This window comes from Gossypium arboreum, chromosome 3 (assembly GCF_025698485.1).
Source record: "Gossypium arboreum isolate Shixiya-1 chromosome 3, ASM2569848v2, whole genome shotgun sequence".
NCBI lineage: Eukaryota > Viridiplantae > Streptophyta > Magnoliopsida > Malvales > Malvaceae > Gossypium > Gossypium arboreum.
In genome coordinates, this window is record NC_069072.1 from 16,876,102 (window position 1) to 16,899,816 (window position 23,715).

At 38.9% G+C, this 23,715-nt stretch overlaps 1 long non-coding RNA gene across 1 annotated transcript; it reads left to right on the top strand.

Annotated features, from left to right (window-relative positions):
• The first annotated feature begins 3,476 nt into the window (after nucleotides 1-3,476).
• Nucleotides 3,477-5,020, top strand: LOC128290350 (uncharacterized). The gene is made up of 2 exons (XR_008280103.1): nucleotides 3,477-3,525; nucleotides 4,780-5,020. It is a non-coding gene; the product is annotated as an uncharacterized LOC128290350 (long non-coding RNA).
• The last annotated feature ends 18,695 nt before the right edge of the window (nucleotides 5,021-23,715 follow it).

Consider the following 23,715-nt stretch of genomic DNA (forward strand, 5'->3'; position numbering starts at 1 on the left):
GCTAGACTTAGGACGTGTTTTCAAAATGATACTTGTTTTCAAAATATCTCAACACCACGATTAATCGATTTATCAAAGACGTCCACTTAAACAAATTTAAACTCGATATGATAAAGTGTGGCTATGGTTGTGGGCATGTCTAGGATTGGATCCAATTAAAGAGCTTGGTACTTAAGCGCCTTCATGGCTCACCTCCTCTATCTCGGATACCTACTGTGCCCAACTTCCATACACTTTGTTAACTCAACAAAATATATGGTTTTAAAACACTAAAAAGCGGAACGTGGGTTTTCAACTCCAATGTGGCACGCCGATTCGCCATAACGTCTGGGCGGGTTTGGGGTGTTACATTTAGTGGTATCGAGCGAAGTTACAACAACTCTCGGTACGTGGGTGGTCCAAAATTTTTCAAAATTTAGGCCTAAGAAGGGTATTTTGGAAATGGTTTTGAAAAGTTCATTTTAAAGATGTTTTATGAGTATATATGTTAAAATGGTCAAAGTTTTTTGTTTTAAATCAAGAGTTTCAAAATAAAGGGTGTTTTCAAATCAAAGTTTTAAATTTCTATTTTCGTGATCAAAAATATGGTTTTCGAGTTTTAAATGGATTGAGAAAGAAGTGGCGCACTGAATCCCCGGCACCAAGTCTGTAAGTATTTTTGTTCCTCATATTACTCTATATTAAGATATTACTGTAGATAGAACTGAGACCATATCATGACATTATGACTAGGGCAACCCTAAAAACTCTAGAATATCGAGACTGCAGCTAGGCTATGATTCTGTGAAAATAGAAACTTTAAAATACTATCTCGCATAAGACATATGAATAAATAGTAAAATTTTTGAGATCTTTGTAGTTAATTGATATGTGTACTGGGTAATGTAGATATTGATATGGATTCTGAGGGTAAGCAAAGTCTACCAACTTCGGGTTGCGGTAACTCGGAGCTTGGTTACGAGGCACTGGCCGAGTTAGTAAGGAAAGTGGTAGAGGAAGTATTGGATACCAAAATTAAGGAAATTAGGGAAACGCTTCAAGTAGGGTGCTTGGAGTGTAAGAAAAGGAAGGATTCTAGTTCTTAGAAAACCAAGCCTCGTTCATTAAACATGTTAAGGCATGACCAAACTATCCAATCAAGAAAGATCGCAGCGACGTCATCCGGTGAATGCCATAGGAAGACAGGAGCATGTCTTAGATGTGGGTCCAAGGAGCATCGAGCTCGGGATCGCCAAGTTTATTTTATTTAAATATGTGTTATGAATTGTATGCGTGCTTGATAAATGTTTCTTTACTTTGGTAATTAGATGTTCGGGTCGTACTAAGAATTATTTTTAATTAGAGTGCGTGGCGGAAGCATAGAGGTTTGACTTGAGTAATACTGTTAGTTGATAGTTGGAAATTTCGAGGACGAAATTTCTTTAAGGAAGTAGAATTGTAACACCCAATTTGGGCCTAAAGTATTGGGCCTTGAGTGGGGGTCCGTAAGGAGGTTAGATATAGGTATTTAATTGTGCAATGAAATGACACAATTAAATGTCCGCTTTAGTGGTTAATGGCCCGAGAAGTGTTAGAGAAATCTTGGGTTCAAACTTGGGCTTTAGCAAAATTTTGGTATTAAGTGAAAAAAACCTGGATGCTTGGATGAGGGTTTTTAAATTATTGTGTTAAATAAATGACACAAGGAAGCTTGTAGTCTAGTGGTTGTGGCGTCATTAAGGTTGTATAGGAGCCTGGGTTCAAGCCTTGGCTATTGCAATTTATTTTGTTTTTTTTAAAGGGAACCTGGACTTTGGCCTTTAGACCTTATAATTAATTGGGGATAAAATATGACACAAAAAGCCTTGTGCCTTAGTGGCAAGTAGCGTGTGGAGCATTTAAGGGGAGGCATAGGTTCGAATCCCATGGCAAGCAAAGAGCATTTATTTTGCTAACAGGGGGCGGCAAGAGTTGGTGTTGAATTTAAACTCTAATGTTGGAGGGATCCCACATTAGGAAGCTAATATAAGAGTGGTTGTGAAGTCGGCTTTAAATAGAGGAACCATGAAGAGAGTAAATGTACCTTTCTTGGTGATCCCTTCATTTGTATGGTGTGCTCGTTTGGGTTGGGCGTCGGCTAAGAGTGCTCGGGCGTGGATTAACTCTAGTCTCCTATCGTGTGTATTTATCACTACTCTTGTTGTTGGATGGCTACTTGGTCGCGATGGGTCGAAAGGGCCATGTGGGCCCAATGGGCCTCTGAGCCCAATTGGATAAGTTGTTTGATTGAGTAGTAAATATTGGACTAGGCTAGGTGAATCGCATATCTGTGGCTAGGTTTGGGCTAAAAGGGCCACACGAGTGTGGGCCCATTTGGGCCGAGAATAGGCTTTAGGCCCATTCGTATTGTTATCCATGTTTAGAATACTTTAGTTTACCAATTCTTGAAATGCCCTCGACTTGTAAAATTACCAAAGTACTCCGATTTACAAAATTACCGTTTTACCCTCGGGTTATAGAATTACTGCTTTACCTCGATTTGTAAAATTACCGTTTTACCCTCGATTTACTGAAATTACCGTTTTACCCTCGGTTTACGTAATTACTATTTTACCTCGATTTATAGAATTACCGCTTTACCCCAATTTACATAATTACTGTTTTACCCTCGATTTACAGAATTACCGTTTTACCCTCAATTTACAGAATTACCATTTTACCCTCGATTTATAGAATTACTGTTTCACCCTTGATTTACAAAATTACTGTTTTACCCTCGATTTACAAAATTACTAAAATACCCTTGGTTTGTGAAATTACCGCAGTACCCTCAATTTGTAAAACTACCAAAATACCCCTGTATGGTAAAATGACGAATATGCCCTTATGTTCCGTATGACTGATGCGCTTAGGATTTACATATATTGATTTTGGATTAGTTAAGTTTGAGTGACAGGTGGTGGTTATCGTAGGCGATTGATTTTGGAAACGTTTCAACTTCAACCCATAACAGTGTGTACTAACCTCTAAATAGCTTAGATTAATATTTCTTTGAAAAGTCAAAGCTTCATATTTTAGTGATTCGGGAATTAATATTTAGATCTATTTTCTACGCACGTTTAAGTTGGATTCACAATGGATATGGGTTAGGAAGGTATTTGGAACGTTCTTCAATGAGTAGATCTCTTGGTAAGTATTCGAACCTTCTTTCCATTTGTATCTTGTGGTTTAAGAAAAGCTGAAAACCCCTCTGTCGACTAAGGCTAAAAGGGTTTTTGGTGTTATTTGGTTTGTTGGTACTAGTGAGGATTAAAGGCTACCGATCGAGGAGTGTGTGAAAAGCTTGGATCATCGGAGTGACTAAATCTAGTCATCAACTTTGGCAAAGGTATGAACCCAAGGGCCATTGTGGATGGTGGCCGAATGTGTAAGTGATGATAATAGGTAGTTTTCGATTTGGTTTAATATTAACATGGTCTAATCTATAAGTGGTTGATTATAGGAGAAATCGCATAGGAGATCTCGTCAAGGAATATCACAAATCAGGTGTGTAACGAACCCTTTTCATAGCTTAAAGCGATAAAATGTCGAAAAGCGAAATGCCAAATTACGGCATTTCGAGGACTTGTGAGCAAGCTTAACGCTCACTAGTCGATTAGAATCGATGAGACGATGATCGAGAACGATGGAAATGGTAAGAATGTGATTTTTGGCGTTCTTGGTAAGTTGGGCCTCGAGGGGTCAAGTGGGGCCCATTGGGCTTTCGGGCCCATTTGGGTAAAATTGGTAGAAAACGGAAATATGTTAAATTGCATGTTAAGACTATTATCTTGTTATGGATATAGGCTAAATGGGCCTAGATGACAAAATCAAATTGAGTAGGGCCCATCGGGGTTTTTGGCCCAATAACTCGTTTTAAAAAGTGGGCCGTAATCACCAGATGCACCCATGAATTGTTTGTAACCGTTAATGAACATGGAAACCCTAATTTTGGTAAAATTACAAGATTACCCTTATAATATGAAAATGACCGTTTGCCCCTAGGTAAAAATAACCATTATACCCCTAGGGTTTATATATGAACTTAATGCATGGGATTTTGATAAACATGATATGTATGATATGCACATGACATGTATGATATGCACATGATATGTATGATATGTACACGAGATGTTCATAAATGCATTGGGTTGGGTTTTTATATGAATGGAGGAAGTGAAAAGGGCTTATGCCCCGATTATTAAAGGGCTTATGCCCGATTATCAAAAGGGCTTATGCCCTGATTATCAAAAGGGCTTATGCCCGATTATCGAAGGGCTTACGCCCAGCTTATCAAAGGGCTTATGCCCCGCTTATAAAAAGGGCTTTTGCCCGATTATTAAAAGAGGCTAGGCCTCCAATTATATGATAAAACAAATAAGTCGCCAAGAGAGAGTTATGGCGGGGTGGGTCGAGTTAATCCCCACATGGTGTGTTGGTTGGTACGGGTGGAGAGTAGCGGATGGTGGGTTGAGTAGTCTCCCCAGATGGGTTTGCATTCTTTCATTGACATTATATGTGATATTGAAATGGGCCTATGGGCCATACCGTTTACTGTAAAGGCTTGCCCAAGAATATGAAATTTGAAAAGGCTTGCCCAAAGGTTATGAAATATGAAATATGAAAAGGGCTATGGCCCAAGACATGTTTGAGATTGGATTTGGGCTTAGACCCAACAGTTTATTATTGTTTTGGGCTCTGAAAGGGGCTTGTTGCACACTGAGTTTCCAAACTCACCCCCTTTCCTTAACCTTGCAGGTGAGCCTTGATGTGGGGACTTGGGCCGGAGGGGATTCAGAGTGGCCACGGTGATTGTCTTTGGACTTTTAAATAAGCGTAGGTTTTCTTTAAATTTCCTTTAAATATTATTTATTTTTGGGTTGTAATAAGGCCATTTTAACTTTCCTTTTATTTCTTTTCGGGATTACTTTAATTTTAATAACTTTAAACCTGGTTGATAATTATTCAAATGGGCTAGACTTAGGACGTGTTTTCAAAATGATACTTGTTTTCAAAATATCTCAACACCACGATTAATCGATTTATCAAAGACGTCCACTTAAACAAATTTAAACTCGATATGACAAAGTGTGGCTATGGTTGTGGGCATGTCTAGGATTGGATCCAATTAAAGAGCTTGGTACTTAAGCAGCCTTCATGGCTCACCTCCTCTATCTCGGATACCTACCTGGTGCCCAGCTTCCATACACTTTGTTAACTCAACAAAATATATGGTTTTAAAACACTAAAAACGAAACGTGGGTTTTCAACTCCAATGTGGCACGTCAGATTCGGCCATAACGCCTGGGCCGGGTTTGGGGTGTTACAACCTATAATTTTATTATCAAAATATTCGATTTAGATTGTTTGAGGCTTTTAATGCCCCTATAGTTGAATTCTCACTGTATGATTTTCCATGGAATAGTTTGTAACATTATCAGTAATGATTATATGATTGAAAGGAAGGAATCCTAGTAGTAAATGAGATTTTTGCTTGAGGACAAGCAAATGCTTAAGTGTAGGGGTTTTTGATAAACGCCAAATTATTCATATTTTTACCTCAAATACTTAGCATATTTATGGATGTTTATTACTAGATTTGTGGATTTTGGTGCTCTTAATCCGGGTATTTCACGTTTTGTACTCAGGAGAGCACCAAGAGCCAAAAGGAGCCAAAAACGAGCAAAAAAAGGGACAAAACAGACCAAATCGAGAAGATGACACGGCCTATGCCTTGCCGCACGGGCAGCTCACACGCTCATGTCTTTTGAGGGTGTCGACCAAGGCTTTCACGATTCACACAGCCTAGCCATTAACCCACACGGTCATGAGCAATTTAACGGATCAAACACAGCTTCGCAATCACGTCACACGGTCGTGGCACACGGGCGTGTCCCTTTTTCAAGAAGTTGTCTTTTACATGAAAAAGTATACTTAGGGAGAAATAAAGCAAATCCAATGTAACGCCCCGTACCCGAGACTGTTGCCGGAGTCGAACACGAGGTTTTAACGGACCTAATTCATTTGTTTACACAGTTCATTTTAAAATTTCCAGACAAAAGTGGCTAATCTGCGTCACATCACCTCAAAATCATATCTCGAGTTCCAAAACTCGAAAACTGATTCCATAAATTTTTCCTGAAACTAGACTCATATATCCATCTACAAATTGTTTTCTAGAATTTTTGGTCATGCCAATTAGTACAGTTTATTAGTTAAAGTCTCCCCTGTTTTAGGGTTCGACTACTCTGACCTTCATGCATTATGACTTAGATATCTCCCTGTACAGGGCTCCAATACATATGCCGTTTATTTCTAATGAAACTAGACTCAAAAAGGAATCTTTACATATAAGGCATGACTTCTAATTATCTCTAGTTAATTTATAGTGAATTTCCAAAGTAAGAAAAGGGGATCCAGTAATCGCTCTGGCCCTGTTTCACGAAAACTTAAACCTCTCATAAAATACGGCTCATATGGTCGTTTCGCTTCTTCCATATGAAAATAGACTCATCAAGATTCGATTACATAATTTATTCATCATTATTTACATTTCTACTATTTGTAGTGATTTTTCAAACTCACATCACTGCTGCTGTCAGCATCTATTTTAAGCAAATTTCACCTATTTCATAGTTTCCATGATTCAACTAGCCATTTGACATGCATAACACCAAATACGATCGTGATTAACCATTCCAATGGCTAATCATTGCCAAGCAATTCCACACTTCTCAATAACCATATATATACAAAATGATTATAACGCTATGCTCAAAATATATAAGCCATTTTTCGCATGGCCAACCGAATATATACATTACCAAAAAGGTACTTAATTGACAACAAGGTCAGTCCTATACATGCCTCTATCAAAGTTCAACTAAAGGAGTACCAAAAGGGCTTAGATAGTGTGGACGACTTCGACTTTGACACTCCCGAGTCCGATAGCTAACGAACAAAATCTATAAAACAAAGAATTAAGGAAACAGAATAAGCATTTAATGCTTAGTAAGTTTTGAGTAATGAAATTATTTACGACTAAAGTATAGCGTTCATATGACTATATGAATAATTGCATATAAGCATGTTCTCAAAATCACACTTACTTCGTGCTTCAACCATTATATTCATACACAGGAAATCAAACCTAACTAGAGGCCCGAAGTTCGTTAATCAATTGTGCGAATACTATTTAAAAGGAATCAACCTTTCCGCTGCATATACGAAACATACCTTATCGTTTGGATTTTATGAGCATATTAATTGAAATTATTACAGCAAGATCGCTCACTTCCAAACCCAAGCACCTTCGGGATTTAGCCGGATATAGCAACCCGCACAAATGCCTTCGGGTCTTAGCCCGGATATAGTCACTAGCACAAATGCCTTCGGGACTTGGCCCGGGTATAGCAACTACTCGCACAAATGCCTTCAGGACTTCGCCCGGATATAGTCACTAGCACAAATGCCTTCGGGACTTAGCCCGGATATAGGAACTCGCACAAATGCCTTCAGGACTTAGCCCGGATATCGTCTTAATAATCAAGCACATATATCAATAAATCATGACACATCTATATTTCATTTTCATAACTAGAATTCAAACACAAGACACTTATCAACCATTACCATTTTCGGCTTAATAGCCACATACAAAGAGCATGATTTTGATTTGCTTTATAACATAATCTCTATACGCATTCGGCTGCCCGTCATAAGTATGAACTAATTACCTCAATATATATAACTCAAATAGAATCATTATATCACCGTTTATTTGTTATGCTTATATGTCATGACTTAAACAAATCATAAACTAAGTTCCATTACTCGAAAACTTACCTCGGATCTTGTCGAACGATTTCAACGGCTATTCGACCACTTTTTCCTTTCCCTTATCCAACTTTGATCCTCTAAGCTCTTGAGCTAAATCAAACAATTTACTTCCCAATCAAACACAATCATACGGCATCCATATACATTTTAGAACCATTCTTAACATACTTACTACTCATTTACAAAACAAAATACTCATATCACATTTATAAAACTACTTACAAATACCTTAAACTATCTCAATTAACAACCATTTTCTACCCGCCACGTTTACTCTACTTGAACCGAATGCACATAAAGTCCTTGGCCGAAACTCACTAAACACAAATCAGCCATAATCTTGTATTTAACTTGAGCATAACCTTATTTACCTTCCAAAAATCATAAAAATATCAAACTCTTAATATTTATGTGCAAAGCTGAATCTTAATATGATCCAACCTCCAACTCATTCATTTCAATCACTCACACGGCATTTGTTCAATTCATTAGACAAATCTATGTTTGGCCATTGTACTCATGAACATTAGAATTTATCATTTGACTAACTAAAACCCTTCTCTTCAACAATTCTTCATAAAACATAAAAACCATAACCCAATCTCATCCTTTAATAACTAAAACCGAATGCTCAAACCATCACCAAGATTTTCATAATTTTGACATAGGTTATGTAAAAAACTAGCTAATTAACTAGAAACAAGCTTAAAGTTTAAAGAAAATCTAACATAAATGACTAACCTCCCTTAAGCTCCAAGTGACCAAACCTCCTCTTCTTTCTTCCTTCAATTCACGGCAATAGAGGAGCATGGATGAAACAACTTTGTTTTCATCACCCCTCCCTTTTCATTACTTTAATACCAACCTTTTATTTTATTATTTTTAACATAACACATTAACATAAAATGTTTATAATATGTTTAACCCATTGCATGGCCGGCCACTACCTAAAGTTTTGGGTAATTTGACATGCAAGGACAAGCATTTTCTAACATGCATCAATAAGCCACTTTAACATTTGCCTAGCACATTTCTAAATTTTCTCACACAAGTCCTATTTAATAAAATTCACTTACAATTAACAAAATTCAAACATGAAATTTTCACACATGCACATATATATAAAATAAGCATCAAATATGACGGTTAATTATTTTTATGACTCGGTTTTGTGGTCTCGAAACCACTTTCCAACTAGGGTCACATTAGGACTGTCACATCCAAAGCCTATAGAAACACCCAACGTATGACTTAGAGAGGGGCCTCTCCTCCATAACTTTTCTAGAGTATAGAACCACACGCCGGGAATTACTTGAAGGAAGCCAGATGATCCATCCCAAAAGCTGGAGCTATTCCAAGACTGAATATCTCTCTCAGAATTCCTTCAGGGTTTTTAGAGTTTTCTTTATGTTTTGTTATTTTCATACTTTTGAGATGTACTCTTATTTTATTATGAACTAAACCCCTTAGATACCTAAGGGGGTTGAAACCTATGATGGATCTTGTTATTATTATCTGAACTGTATGATAAATACTTGATTTGTTCTTAATTATGTGTTCTTAATGCTTGAGTTAATATTCCGGGTATTGATTCATGATATGATGTACTTATACAGAGGAGCAAAAGTCCCTGTCTAAGAGTAGATTTGGCATAATTAAGCGGAGTTGATCGAACGCCTAGAAATAGGGTTACGAGATTTTGCCTGATTAGGGTGAAACCTAATATGGGAGTCCATGGATCGATTTACTGCTTCCCTAGGGGTTTTATTTAAGAAAGAGATTTTGATTAATTCAACTGAGGGTTAGACGTTATTAGTCTCGAAAGAGATAATAATATAGGTTAGGGAGTCTCACAGATCAAGTCAAGTGAATAAATCGTCTGGTTCAGGGTCAGATAACAAGTGAAATCTAGGTGGATTCCTCTTTGGGTGTCATCTTTATCAATTACTTTTCTATAAGTATTTTTCCAAATTTTCTCTTCACTTTAATTTAATTTGTTAATTAGTTTAGTTAATTAGTTTAATAAACAACCCCTCTTTATTTCTAGGTTAAATAATAAAAAGATAGTTATTACTAGTACTATTTGTTCCCTTGGGTACGATATCCCGATCTTGCCATTACTATACTATTGTTCGATAGGTGCGCTTGCCTTTTCGTCGTGATAATAGTTAGTCTAGGTTTGATCTTCATTATAAATATTTATTACTTGTTATGAATCACGCGATCAAGTTTTTTGGCGCTGTTGCTGGGGAACTAAGATATTAGGAATGCTCAATTTTTATTACTTTAGCCATTTATTTTTCTTGCAATTTAATTTAATTTTATTATTATTATTTATTTACTTTTTCTTTCTCTTGGTAGGTTTTTATAGTTTATGACTAGAAGAAACCCGTTGGGACCATTACTTTTTGACGAAGAAATCTATCGCACAGTTCGTAGAAACCAAAGAGAAATAAGGCACAGCTTAAGATACATAGAGAACGAACAAGAAGACGATACTCAACCTCCAACCAACAAGATGTCTGAAAACCAAGGCAATCAGCTACCTCCTGCAATTGCGGCTAATCAAAATCCTGCTCCACATACTATGTATGACTATGCTAAACCTTCTCTAATAGGAACTGAACCTAGCATTGTTAGACCTGCTGTAACTGCAAATACTTTTGAATTAAAACCTAACACTATTCAGATGATACAATAGTTTGTTCAGTTTGATGGTTTGCAGGATGAAGATCCCAACGCTCACTTAGCAAATTTTATGGAATTTTGCGATACATTTAAAATCAATGGCGTTTCTGATGATGCCATTCGTCTTCAGTTATTTCCTTTTTCATTGAGGAACAAAGCTAAATAGTGGTTGAGTTCGTTACCATAAGGGTCATTTACTACTTGGGAACAAATGACCGAGAAATTTTTACTAAAATATTTTCCACCGGCTAAAATGACTAAATTACATAATGATATCTCTTCTTTTGTGCAGATGGATTAGAAATACTTTACGATGCATGAGAGAGATACAAAGACTTACTAAGAAGGTCCCCTCACTATAGGTTACCGATTTGGCTGCAAGTACAAACATTCCACAATGGTCTAAATCCCTCGACTCAGCAAATGGTTGACGCAACTGCTGGTGGAACCATCAACAACAAAACACCTGAAGAGGCTTATGAATTCATTGAAGAAATGTCACTGAATAACTATCAGTGGCAAGTAATGAGGACTAAGCCAACAAAAACAGCCGGTGTTTATAACGTCGACTCAGTTACTATGCTATCAAATCAGGTAGAACTTCTCAATAAAAAGATTGATGGTTTACTTGGTTCTATGCAGGTACATCCAGTAATGAAGTGTGACTCAAGCGGATGAGGTGTGCATACAGAATATCAATCCTTCAATCCCACAACCAAAGAGGATCAAGTCAACTATATGGGTAACAATAACTTTAGATCTCAAAATAACCCATACAGTAGTACTTATAATGCAGGTTGGAGGAACCACCCAAATTTCTCCTGGGTGGCCAAGGAAGTCAAAAGCCACAAAATCCTCAGGGTTTTCAATAGCCACCTTATCAACAAGAGAAGAAACTTAACATTGAAGAGATGCTCTCAAAATTCATATCAATGTCAGAAACCCGTTTCCAAAATACCGAGGCAGCACTTAAAAATCGACAAGTATCGATCCAAGGACTCGAAACTCAGATAGGCCAGCTATCCAAACTAATCTCCGAACAACCACAAGGTAGCTTACCAAGTAATGCTGAACCTAACCCAAGGGAACACCTCAACGCAATTAGTACTCATGATAAGGAAGGATTCATTGCGCCTGAGCCAGAATTGATGCAAGGAACTGTAGTGAGTAAAGGTAAAAGTGAGGTAAGTCATAACAAAATGGTGAATGATGAATATAAACCTCGTGTCCCATACCCTAACGCGACGAGGAAAGACCGCTCAGACGAACAATTCGGTAAATTCCTTAAACTTTTAAAAAAATTACATATTAACTTACCGTTTAATGAAGCTTTGTCGTAGATGGAAAATGCAATGAAATTTTTGAAAGAGCTTTTAGTAAATAAGCGGAAGTTGGACGAAGCAACATATGTAGAGCTAAATGCAGTCTGCTCAGCTATTCTACTGAATAAGCTACCCCACAAAATGAAAGATCTAGGGAGTTTTAAAATTCCTTGTTTAATTGGTAGTTTAGATATAAGTCAAGCATTAGCTGATTTAGGGGCTAGTATTAACGTTATGCCTTACAAAATGTTTAAACAACTAGGTCTTGGGAAACCTAAACAAACTAGAATGAGCATTCAATTGCCAGATAAAACTATAAGATTCCCTAGGGGTATTATTGAAGATGTACTCATGAAAGTAGATAAGTTCATATTCCCCGTTGATTTCATTGTTCTAGACATAGAAGAGGATAATAACACCCCTTTTATTTTAGGAAGGTCTTTTCTTGCAACTGCTAAAACAATTATTGATGTTGGCACAGGTGAGCTTACACTTCGTGTGGGAGACGAAACAATCACCCTTCAAGCTGGTAATTCTGGCATCACATCAAACATTGAAGGTAATAGTCCACACCAATCTACTAAAACTGACAATATGACTTTGCAGAAATTAAGCTTAAAGAAGTTCATAAGCCATGTTCCAGAAATGATAGAGGACACATTCATGAAGAAAGAAGGCTACGGATAGAGGAGCTAGATGAATGGTGAGCACACAAATCGAGAGTACATAATAAACTGAAACTACGCCAAAACAAGCCCGATACCTCTCCTAATCAACTTAAGGTTGGTGATAAAGTCTTACTAGATGCTGCAGATCCCTACATTGTCACTACCACACCTAATGAGGAAATCTCTCTTACGGTACTCAATATTTTTCCATTCGGTACAGCAGAGGTGAGTCACCCCAAGTTCAGCACTTTTAAGGTAAACGACACCCGATTAAAACCCTATTTTGATGAGATTGATAGCAGGAATAAGGAGTATAAACTCCTCGAACCACCTTGACCATTCACTCGAGAGGTAAGTTGAGATTAGACTATAAATAAGCGTTTCTCGGGAGGCAAACCGAGCACTAACATATTTTGATTTCTTTATTTTTAATTTCTAACACTTTGAATCATTAACTTTAACTTTGAATTGCAAAGTTTTTCAGCACACACGGCCAGGCACACGGGCATGCCTAAATCCATGGCCAAATAGGGGAAGAGACACGACCGTACGATACGGCCGTGTGGAAGCAGGACATGATTTCCCTAAAACACGGGATGTGATAAATCCCCATGACCGTGCGACATGGCCGTGGGTGAACTTGATAGGTGAATATGGGTCTGGGAATGGAAAAACACGGGCGTGCCAAGGGCAAGGCTCGATTCTATTTTTTTGACACAGGCGTGAGACACGCTCGAGCCGTTAAGCTATGGACAACAATACACGGGCTAGGTACCCTAACACACGGGCGTGGGATAAGCGAACAAAGTTAGGCACGACCGTGCGACATGGCCATGTGCCATACACGCCCAAGACACACAGGCGTGGGATAGTAGCCGGGCACGACCTAAATTGCAAAATTCGAAAAATACAGGCTCACCTTCAGGGTACACGAGCGTGGACATAGGCCATGTGCACCTCCCCTATATAAGCAAATCACTGTTCATTTTCTTCTTCCTTTCAAAACCCTACCCGAAATCTCTCCTTCTCCACTCCCTAATCCCTATTCCAGCCACCATTCCCTAGATTCTCGCTTCCTTAACCCCCAAACCACCCTAAACTCCACTCCCCCTGCATTAATCCTCACTTTCCCCTCTATTTTTCCTCCACAGGTAGTATCCCCACGGCACATGCCCGTGCTCGCCTCTAACACGCACGTGCGCCACCCTACAGTAGCTTTTGGTTCACTTTCTCAACCTTGTTTTTCCAATTTGCATTACTGCATTGGTATTCTATATAACTTACACAGATATTGTTACTGTTACCAATCTGTTCTGAATAATTTAGTAATTTTCTTTAGTATTTTCTACATTTGAACTGTTAAATCTACTAAATAGCATATGCTAGTTTTAGGATTCTTGCTTAACTGATGATGCATCTTTTATTCCAGTAAATGCTTCTGAATAATCATATAAATTTTTCACTTCTCGCTTGATATCGTTAAATGTTAACACATCTTGGACGTACTATATAAATGCTCATACATTTTCAGGTACATTATGTCATCATCGAGAGGCAAGAAGGCCATGGTCCCATCCCCAAAGAGACATCGGGGACTGGGTTCTTCCTCGGTACATGCTACAGCTGAAGTTCGATACCCATTCCTTGAGTTTCTGGAAGCTTCGCAGGAGGAGCTATTTTAGATACTACACATGCGACCCCTCACTACAGGTCGCTGCATCGACTGAGCTACCATAGAGCAAGTCCAGCTAGCTGATGCCCTCCACGCCCTGCTGTCCACAGACCTATGGGAACGGTTCTTCGCTATTACCCAACCCACTTATTTAGAGCTAACTTTAGAATTATGCTCTACTTTTCATATACAGGTGGTGATGACGAACAATGACGACCCCGGCACCATTCACTTCCGATTAGGCGGTCTAGTTTGGAGTCACTCTGGGACTTTACACTAATGAGTATATGGAGGAGGAGGACATGAATGTACTACCACGCAATATCCATATTTCTCCTTTCTTGTGCTGGAAGGCTTTGGCACCACTTTCTTCCACCTACGAACCTAGCCGCTCGAAGGCCTTAGCTCTCGCCCCTTCCCTACGATATCTCCATACCATATTAGCACACACCTTGATAGGAAGGAAAGAGAGCACCGACATCGTCAACATCCACGATGCCTACTATTTATGGTGTATGACGAATGCACACGTGATTGACTTGGCATATTTCATTGCTTTCGCTATTCGTCACCAGACCGAGCGGCAGCGGAAGGGAGTAATCTTTATCGGCCCCTACGTGACGTGCCTTGCCAAACACTTCGACCTCCTCAACACCGTAGCCTAGTCATCAGCGCTTACACTGATAGGTCAGATGTCCCCACAGGGCATCACGACTATGTTACACATGAGGATGATCTAGCGCCGACGTGGGACCAATCCTTCTCAGTACCGTCTCACTCATGCCATTGACAAGGAGGATCTTGAGGACATTCCTAATGATGTCCCCCCATAGCACGAGGAGCCTTCTACCATGCCATCTAGGGAATGACCAGTTCATGCGGCAGCTTCATTGGCACACCTTTCCGACCGACTCGCTCACTTCGAGCAATATTCAACTACACAGTTTGAGATGATTCACGAGCGAGATCGGCGACGTGACAGAAAGATGTATGACATGCAGGCCATGATGCAGCAACTGTGCCAGCACTTTCACATCGCCACTCTAGCGCCACCACCTGAGGGCCCTACTGACGAGGATCATTGAATCCTCCTATCTTTTTATTTTTATTTTTATTTTTATTTTTATTTTTATTTTTATTTTTATTTTCATTTCAATTTTATTATTTTCTTTTGAAATAGATATCTGTATTAGTAAATTTTACTTTCTTCATTTTTCTGGTATTTCTAACAAATAATCCCACTACGCTCTCTTCCATACCAACTCTTAATAAGCTCTTCATGATTCGACAGACTTCCAAGCAAAGCTGCTAGGAATATTTTACGGAATGAGGAAACAAATAGGGAAAAATACCCAATGAGTGCCATGCTCAACGACCCAATTTCTTCATCTAGCCAAGAACAGTGGCAGCTACCACTTTCCCCTAACACTCCAAACTGTGGGGGGTGAACATGAACATGATGCCTAACTTTTTGCATTATTCTCAAATCCCTGAATTTGGTCTTGTGCTTAAGTTATTTTCTCATAATATTGATCGAATGAATTTTGAGTAATCTATAATTATTGTTGATATGTCATGAATTAGACCATGGGAATTATGCATGATTATTTGATTATAGGACATTAAAGAATCGAGCATGATAAGTTGATATTTTGAGAACTAAAATTTTTAGACTATTTTCCTAAATTGAGGTATTCTCTTGAAATCTTAAGTATACAAGAATTACATCACAAACCAATTTTTTGGTGAGATTTTTGAGCCTTTTGAGCATATAGCTTTCTTTCTTGCTCACTTATTTTGTGGTTTGAATACGTCAACATTGAACTGTTATTCTAGAACTTGCTTCGATTATACATGTTGAGATCACACGTATGATTTGATATACTGAGATGATAAAGGCACTTAGAATTTAATCCACTTACTCCATAAAAGGCCTTCCCGCATAATTAAACCCTTAATGAACCCACTTTGAGTCTACTAACCTTTTTTGTTGATTAACCCTCATCATTAACCCATTAACCCATTATTGTTGAAATCCTCTTACTTAAATTACCCTTTTTTTTATCGAGATTAAATTTAATATTGTTACCTCACTATGTTCACCATTTTTTGTTACTGAATCATGAAGTATGATTTCTATATTGTATTGACTTGATTTGTTCTAAAAAAAAAAAGAGCTCATGTAATATAGTTCTAGGTATTTATTTGTGATTTAGTAATTAAGTTTTTGATAGTGGGGTAATATATTGAAATTATCTGGATTCTAACCTTTTTCTTTTCAGCTTGTATCCATACCCGTAACCTAAACCTCGTTACAACCATGCAAAGACCTTTTGATTTGTGTATCATACCATTTACAAGTGGTGGAGATTTGATTTTCATGTAAGCCTATGGTAATAACTTCTCATGTTAGACAATCGAGTACTTAATCTTGAACCTTAAACATTTTGAGTGATTTGAGTGAATCTTTAGTGAGGATGTCATCTCGTGTATATTTAGGACTAAAGTTAATTACTTGGAGGAAGGGGATTACCTATAATTTTATTATCAAAATATTCGATTTAGATTGTTTGAGGCTTTTAATGCCCCTATAGTTGAATTCTCACTGTATGATTTTTCGTGGAATAGTTTGTAACATTATTAGTAATGATTATGTGATTGAATGGAAGGAGTCCTAGCAGTAAATGAGAGTTTTACTTGAGGACAAGCAAATGCTTAAGTATGGGGGTATTTGATAAATGCCAAATTATACATATTTTTACCCCAAATACTTAGCATATTTATGGATGTTTATTACTAGATTTGTGGGTTTTTGTAACACCCCAAGCCCGAGACCATCGCTGGTGTTGGACCCGAGGGGTTAACAAGCCAAGTTCACATGTTTTTGCCCACCAATTTGACATTTCCAGTCAGGCTGGAAAACTGCGTCACTGTCGCCTTAAAAATCATATCTCGAGTTTCAAAACTCGGAAACTGGTTTCGTAAATTTTCCCTGAATTTAGACTCATATATCCATCCATGGATTTATTTCTAGGATTTTTGGTCGGGCCAATTGGTACAGTTTATTAGTTAAAATTACCCATGTTACAGGGATCGACTGTTCTGACCTTCGCGCGGTATAACTTGAATATCTCTCTGTATAGGGATTTAATGCTGGTGTCGTTTGTTTCTAATGAAACTAGACTCAAAATGAAATCCGTACATGTAAGGTATGTCTCCTAATTCTTTTTGGATAATTTATAGTGAATTTTTAAAGTTGCGACAGGGAACCCAGAAACCATTCTGGCCCTGTCTCACAATAGCTTTAATAACTCTTAACCTGTAACTCTTATGACCATTTCGTTTCTTCCACATGAAAATAGACTCATCAAGGTTCATTTACATAGCTTATTCACTATTTAATTCCATTCCTATGAATTTTGGTGATTTTTCACATTCACGCCACTGCAGCTGGCAGCATCTGTTTTAAGGTAGGACTTACCTATTTGGTAGTCTCCATGATTCAACTAGTCTTGCCATACATAGGTTCATATATGATCATTTTAACCATGCCAATGGCTGATCATATGACCAACATTCCCATTTCCAAACCATAGCCACATCATGACACCAAATATATACATACAACCCACAATTAGTCTAAGTTCATGCTCCCTTTTCGAGCCATTTTCGCATGGCCATACACACTTACATTACAACGTATTTAACAAACAAGAGGTAGTCCTATACATGCCATCTCAAGTTCAATCAAAAATTTATACCAAAGTGGAGGCTTGATAGTGTGGATGACTTCGACTTCAACGATCCCAAATCCGATTGCTTGAGCGAAATCTAGAAAACTAAGAGCCAAAGCAACGGGTAAGCATTTTTATGCTTAGTAAGTCTCAAGGAATATAATTAACTCTAATTACAGCAATACATTCACATAGCCAAATGCATCATTTCATTAATACACATTCTTACTTCACACTTCATCATTACATAAGTTCACAAAGCATCAATCAATTCAATAACTGAAATTCATTAGTCGATTGAGCGAATGTTGCTCAAGCACGCCGACTTTCCAATGCACATATAACGTATTTTATCCTTTGGGCTTACCGAGTGTACTATTTGAATTCATTTCAGCAACCAACACTCACCTCCAGCCCAAGATTCTTCGAATATAACCGGATATAGTCACGCGCAAATGCCTTCGGTCTTAGCCCGGATAGAATAACTCATACGAATGCCTTCGGCCTTAGCCCTGATATAGCCACTAGCACAATTGCCTTCGGTCTTAACCGGATAAAATTTCCAGCATAATTGTCTTCGGCTTAGCCCGATATCATTCAATTTCTCATGCACACATACATCAATAATTATTGGACATACATATTTCATTTTCAGTTACTAAGGCTCAAACACAATTATAATCATTAGCATATTCGCCTTCGGACTTAGCCCGGTAGAATTCAAATACTCATACACACATAATCAATAATCATACACAACCATATTTCATCTCACATAATTCAAGTAAGGTCACTTCTTGAGGACTTACCTCGGATGTTGTCGAACGGCTTTTTCGGCTATTCGATCACCTTTTCCTTCCCTTTGTCCAATTGTGGCCCCTTAGCTCTTGAGCTAATTCAAACAAATTCAATTTATTAAAACCTCATTGTGCTTGCTTATGGCGAATATGACAAGGATTTTAAATGGTCATATGGCCACTCTTTAACTTGAATACACAATGGTCATACACATTTTATACTACATCAAGCAATTCAATACAATTTATTTGAGCATCAAGGAAATGCTAAGGCCTTCAATAGGTTACCCAAGGCCTAATATTCATGTACATGTTGAGGTCAATTTTGCACTTAATACCTTACAAAAACAGCATGCAATTTACTAATTAATGCTTTGCACATTGTGGCCCAAAACTTATAATATAGCATCAAGCACCTACATGTGTGCTAGGCAATTGTGCTTGCAATTTCACAAGCATTCTTCCACATCTTCTTCTTTAAACCAATATATTCATCACTTAGTTCATGACCAAAACATAATGTGCAATCATATATATGCATATAAGAGTATGGCGAATTTTCAAGGTGTCCATAGCCATCCAAAACACAAATTTTAACTAACATGCAAGAAGCATGAATCATGCTCAAGAATGCATCATGGCGAATATGACAATCATGTTCCTTTTCAACTTCAATCATGATAAAACAAAGAGAAAACTCAAAATCTTACTCATGAGTAGAAAATCCATCATTGCATGCATCATCATCAAGCTTCACACTTAGCATGCAATGGCTTTATCACCATAACAACTTTGCCCAAATACCATTTCCATGGCATAACAAAGATTTGAGCCATGGCTAACATGCACATCAAGTTAGCAACCAAGTCATGCATGAAACTCCTAACACAACCTCATACATACCTTAATCTTGATGTAAACTTAGCCAAATCTCCTTCTAGGTCTCTTCCAACCCAAGCATGAAGCAAAAATCCTCCCCTTTTCCCTTAGTAATTTCGCCAAGAAGATGAGAAAAGATGAACAAATTTTTCTTTTCTTTCCTTAGTACATTCGCCAAGCCTATGGAGAAGGATGAACATTTTTTTTCTTTTTTTTTCATACTCTTATTTTATTATTTCAAACATGCACCACTAGCAAAACATGTTTAAGACATGTTTTCTTTTGCCCATATTCATCACCATGGCCGCCACTATAGTCAAATTTGGGGAATTTGACATGCAAGGACAACATTTCTAGTGTGCATCAATAGGCCACTTCCACATTTGCCTATCTCAAATTCTAAATTTTCTCACACAAGTCCTTTCTAGTGAAATTCACCTTTATAACACTAAATCAATCATCAAAAATGTCATACATGAATACTCACATATTATAGGCATCAAAATAAATTTTAAATTATTGCTATGCCTCGGTTTTGTGGTCCCAAACCACATTCCTGCTAGGGTCTATTTTGGGCTGTCACAACCCCCTCTTAAGGAATTTTCGTCCCGAAAATCTTACCGTAAATAGGTTCGGATATCGCTCTCTCATAGAGTTCTCGGTCTCCCAAGTAGCTTCTTCTATCCCGTGCTTGAGCCATAACACTTTCACTAGCGGAACCCGCTTGTTTCGCAACTCTTTCACTTCTCGTGATAGGATACTGAATCGGTTCTTCTTCATAACTCATATTAGCTTGAATTTCAATTCTCGATGGACTAATCATGTGCGATGGGTCGGATCTATAACGTCAAGCATCAAACGTGGAAGACATCGTGAACCTTTTGAGTTCGGGGGCAAAATCAAACGATATGCCACCGGACCGACTCGCTCGATATCTCATATGGCCCAATGAACCTCGGCTCAACTTGCCCTTACTACCGAATCGAGTATCTTTTTCCAAGGCGATACCTTGAGAAACACTTTATCACCCACCGATACTCGATATCCTTACGCTTCATATCCGCGTCGACTTCTCGACGATCGAAGGCTATCTTCAAACTTTCACGGATTACTTTCACTTTCTGCTCAGCATCCCTAATCAAATCCACCTCAAAATCTTGCTTTCACCAAGCTCACCAAAACAATGGTGTACGGCATTTACGCCTCGCATAAAGCCTCGTAGGTGCCATCTTAATACTCGATTGAAAGCTATTGTTGTAAGCGAATTCAATCAACGGCAAATACCGCTCCCATGAACCACTAAACTCGAGGACGCAACATCTTAACATATCCTCGAGTATCCGAATTATCCGCCGGATTGACCATCGGTTTGGGGGTGAAAGGCGGTCTTTGAAATGCAACTTGGTACCAAAACTTCTTGCAACTTTTTCCAAAATCGCGAGGTAAATCTCGGATCTCTATCCGACACGATGGAAATAGGCACCCGTGTAATTTCACAACTGAGAAACGATAATTCCGCTTAATTTGTCCATTGAAAAATCCGTATGTACGGGGACAAAGTGGGCCGACTTAGTCAATCGATCTACCACGACCCAAACGCATCCTTCTTACTTGTCGACAATGGCGGTCCGGATACAAAGTCCATTGTGACTCGATCCCATTTCCACTCGGGTATCGTGATTGGTCAAGTAATCTCAAGGCACCGATGTTCCGCTTTCACTTGTTGACATATTAAACATCTCAAACAAAGTCGAAATGTCTCGCTTCATACCATGCCACCAAAATCGACGCTTCAAATCATTGTACATCTTCAGACTCCCGGGTGGATTGCCATTCGCTACAATGGGCTTCATTCGAATTATCGAAATGAGTTCAATTCTTTGGGACACAGACGACTTTTGAACCTCAAACAATCGTCATCGCCGATTTGAAACTCGAGTCCTTGTTCGAACACACGCAGTCCGCTTTTGCAACCAACTCGTCATCGACTTTCCGAGCTTCTCGAATTTGGTGTGTCAATAATGGTTTGGCTTTCATTTCAGCCACTAACACACCGTCGGATCGGATAGACAAGTGCACATTCATCGTCAGAAGTGAATAACGATTTACGACTCAAGGCATCCGCAACCACATTCGCCTTTCCGGTGATAGTCAATGATCACTCATAATCCTTTAATGTACCGAGCCAACGTCTTTGTCGCAGATTTAAGTCTCGTTGGGTCATCAAATACTTGAGACTTTTGTGATCCGAGTATACATGGCACCTTTCACCAAATAAGTAATGTCGCCAAATCTTTAAAGCGAATACGATGGCGCCAATTCGAGATCATGAGTCGGATAATTTTTCTCATGTGGCTTTAATTGCCTCGACGATAGGCTACAACTCGACCTTCTTGCATTAATACGCAACCTAACCCAAGTAGAGAGGCGTCGCTATAGATGACAAACTCCTTGCGGACTCGGGTTGCACTAGAATTGGGGCTTCACCAAATAAGTTTTCAGTTGATCGAAGCTTTTTGGCATTTCTCCGTCCATTCAACTTAACATCCTTTTGGAGTAAGCCGTCATCGGCGTGGCTATCGTTGAGAAGCCTTTTACAAATCGTCGGTAATAACCTAAGAAGCCCCAAAAGCTTGAACCTCGAGAATATTTCTGAGGCTTCCAATTTAGTATGGCTGAAATTTTATTCTGTCGACTCGAAAACCCGATGCAGATACCACATGACCCAAGAAGCTAACCTCTCTAACCGTAACTCACACTTGCTGAACTTAGCATATAATTGCTTGTCCCGTAAGATTTGCAAAGACTAACCGCAGTGTTCAAAGATGTTCGGTCTCATTTCTTGAATAGACCAAGATGTCATCAATGAACACGACTACGAATCGATCCAAATATGGTCTAAAGATTCGATTCATTAAATCCATAAATACCGCAGGGCATTAGTGAGCCCAAACGGCATCACCAGAACTCATAGTGACCATATCTTGTTCTCAAGGCGCCTTGGGCACGCCTCAATCTCGGATTCGCAATTGATAGTAGCCCGATCTCAAATCTATTTTCGAGAACACCGAAGCTCCCTTCATTGATCGAACAAGTCATCAATACGTGGCAACGGATATTTGTTCTTTATCGTCGCTTTGTTAAGTCGACGATAGTCGATGCACGATCGCATGGTTCCATCCTTCTTCTTCACGAACAACACCGCAAGCACCCCAAGGCGAAAAACTCGGGCGAGCAAAACCTCTATCCACCAATTCTTGCAACCGAGCTTAACTCCTTCAATTCCGTTGGTGCCATACGATACGGAGCTATCGAATTGGAGTGGTACCGGTACCAATTCGATGCCAAATTCTATTTCCTAACAGTGGTAAACCCGGCAATTCTTCTGGGAAAACATCCGGTATTCACAAACCACGCGCACAGATTCGGTTTCTTCTCCGGTTCCTTGTCATCGAAGCACGACGCAAGGTACGCCGCACCCTTTTCTTGCATATTTCGGGCCAACATCGGCGATATTACACCGGCAACCCTTTTAAGTCCGTGGACTCAACCCGAATTATTTCATTATTCGCGCACCTCAAATCGATAGTTTTGCTCTTGCAATTTACAACCGCATCGTGCATGGTCAACCAATCCAAACCAAGAATAACATCGAACTCATCGAATGGCAAAAGCATTAAGTCCGCGGAAAACAAGAACCTCGGAACACTAGGGACTTTTCTTGCACACTTTGTTAACAAGCACGTAATGACCCAAAGGGTTTGACACCCGAATTACAAACTCAGTAGACTCAATGGGCAAAGTCTTACTGGATGCTAAGGTTTCACATATATATGAATGAGTAGAACCAGGGTCAATCAAAGCAATTACATTTGTATTGAAAAGAGTGAAAGTACCGGTAATAACATCTGGAGAGGCAGCATCCTCGCGTGCGCGTATGGCATAAGTCCTAGCAGGAGCACGAGCCTCAGATCTGATGGTAGCATCTCTAGATCCTCTCGACCGCCAACGACATTGCCCATATTTCTAGGTGGCCTACCTCGGCAATGGTAGCACCCGGGTTTGCGCCGACTTGCATTCTGCTCATGCATCCTC